The sequence below is a fragment of the Schistocerca cancellata genome, unplaced genomic scaffold (assembly GCF_023864275.1).
Source record: "Schistocerca cancellata isolate TAMUIC-IGC-003103 unplaced genomic scaffold, iqSchCanc2.1 HiC_scaffold_48, whole genome shotgun sequence".
In the NCBI taxonomy this organism is placed as follows: Eukaryota; Metazoa; Arthropoda; class Insecta; order Orthoptera; family Acrididae; genus Schistocerca; species Schistocerca cancellata.
The window spans coordinates 20,001-22,500 of NW_026046112.1; the positions used below are offsets into that span (position 1 = coordinate 20,001).

At 56.0% G+C, this 2,500-nt stretch overlaps 1 non-coding gene across 1 annotated transcript in view; it reads left to right on the plus strand.

The window, feature by feature from the left end:
* The first annotated feature begins 2,122 nt into the window (after positions 1 to 2,122).
* LOC126110959 (small subunit ribosomal RNA) overlaps positions 2,123 to 2,500 on the plus strand; it is a 1,909-nt gene continuing 1,531 nt past the window's right edge. Inside the window, exon 1 of the ribosomal RNA XR_007524045.1 lies at positions 2,123 to 2,500. This exon is cut by the window's right edge and continues 1,531 nt beyond it. This is a non-coding gene — a ribosomal RNA (small subunit ribosomal RNA).

The window sequence follows — 2,500 nt, forward strand, 5'->3', positions numbered from 1 at the left end:
CTAACCTATGTCACCTTAACCTAACCTATGTCACCTTAACCTAACCCATCTTGCACCTTAACCTAACCTATGTCGCCTTAACCTAACCTCTGTTGCACCTTAACCTAACCTGTGTTGCACCTTAACCTAACCTGTGTTGCACCTTAACCTAACCTGTGTTGCACCTTAACCTAACGCAATTTGCACCGCAATGTAACGCAATTTGCACCGCAATGTAATGCAATTTGTACCGCAATCTACCCCAAGTTGTACCGCAATCTACCCCAAGTTGTACCGCAATCTACCCCAAGTTGTACCGCAATCTACCCCAAGTTGTACCGCAATCTACCCCAAGTTGTACCGCAATCTACCCCAAGTTGTACCGCAATCTACCCCAAGTTGTACCGCAATCTACCCCAAGTTGTACCGCAATCTACCCCAAGTTGTACCGCAATCTACCCCAAGTTGTACCGCAATCTACCCCAAGTTGTGCCGCAATCTACCCCAAGTTGTGCCGCAATCTACCCCAAGTTGTGCCGCAATCTACCCCAAGTTGTGCCGCAATCTACCCCAAGTTGTGCCGCAATCTACCCCACGTTGTGCCTTAACCTAACCCACGTTGTGCCTTAACCTAACCCACGTTGTGCCTTAACATAACCCACGTTGTGCCTTAACATAACCCACGTTGTGCCTTAACCTAACCCACGTTGTGCCTTAACCTGCTCTGTAAATGGCATATGACACGTTACATTAATGTATTGTTGTCCAACCGCAACCCGCTCAGAATGTTGTGTACACAGCTACGTGTCATCTCCCCATAACAGCTGTATTGCAGTGTGGTACGCCATAGAGACGTGTGGGAGTAATGGACGCAGTGGATGGCGATCAGCATGAGCCGTCTGTTCATGTAGTGGCGCGTGTATGCAGACATAGTAGTCTCTTCTCACACAATGTGATAGCACGGTGTCCCGCGTTCCACATCTGCGACATGCTACAGAGGCTGGTTGACAGTTCGTCGCGCAATGGACATCGCATACGTACGGGGGCACCTTCCACGTGCCCTCTAGTCGGGCACATTTTGTTGCGTGGATGTGAGCGGATGTAGTGTGTCTTGACACCTGACAGGCAGGCATGCAATAATAGTTGACTTTGCAAACGGGGATGGACGTGGACGTGTACGTTTACTGGTGACGTTACGCAAATGAACAACTGGTAACCCGTTGTGGTGCGGTTGATCTTGCTGGAGGTACATCTGTGAGGGCAACGATCGGTACAGCTATGACGCGGTTGTGTCAGCGATACCCACCACACCAATGAACGTGAATGTGGATCTGGGTGTGAAGCGATACGCGGCTGTGGGTGGGTGGGACTGTCCCCGGCCGGTGAGGGGGGGCCGCCCGGCGTGCTGGCCGCGCGGTGCGTGGGCGCACGCGCTACAGCCGGCTGGTGGGGGCGCCCAGTGGCAGGCGCGCCGGCCGACGGACGCGGCAGGCGGCGCAGCTGCGCGCCGGGGCACCCTGCGCGCGGCGCCGTGCAGCCAAAGTGGGTCCTCGCCGGCCCGGTGCGAAGCGCGGTGGATATCTGCAGTGTGCTGGTCCGATTGAGGACTGTGTGCGTTGAGGATGCGCCGCCGCCCGGCACTCGGCGCCGCGACGCCGTCTGCTGCTCGGTCGCCCCAGCGGTTCTCGCTGGTGGTTTGTATCGCAGTTGTGCAGACGTGTTGGCACGTGCGCTGTGCTGGGAGAGTTCGCTTCGGCACCCACGTGGGGCCTTTGCCCTTCTGTGGCGCTGGCGTTGGAGCTGCCGGTCACCGTAGGTGGCGCGTGTTGTCTCCCGCCGGCAATGCCACGACAGCACGCTCCCGGGCCTCTGTCGGCAGCGGCAAGCTCAGTTGGGAGCACGGGTGGTCGCACCTAAAGCGTCTACTCGCCTAACTCCGGGCGATTGCGCCTCTCTCGAACCCGACCAAGTACTTAGGACGGCGCTGCGCGCCGCCGGGACCTGAGAGGGTTTCGAGGTGTATTGTGCAGGGGAGCTCAGCCTCCTCCTGTTTGCAGAATAATTGAGCGGACGCTTGCGTGTTCGCGCGGGCCCCCGGGACACACTCCCGGGCGGCCGGCTGCTCAGCTCTAGTTGACGCAGCTCCCTGGTTGATCCTGCCAGTAGTCATATGCTTGTCTCAAAGATTAAGCCATGCATGTCTCAGTACAAGCCGCATTAAGGTGAAACCGCGAATGGCTCATTAAATCAGTTATGGTTCCTTAGATCGTACCCACGTTACTTGGATAACTGTGGTAATTCTAGAGCTAATACATGCAAACAGAGTCCCGACCAGAGATGGAAGGGACGCTTTTATTAGATCAAAACCAATCGGTCGGCTCGTCCGGTCCGTTTGCCTTGGTGACTCTGAATAACTTTGGGCTGATCGCACGGTCCTCGTACCGGCGACGCATCTTTCAAATGTCTGCCTTATCAACTGTCGATGGTAGGTTCTGCGCCTACCATGGTTGTAACGGGTAAC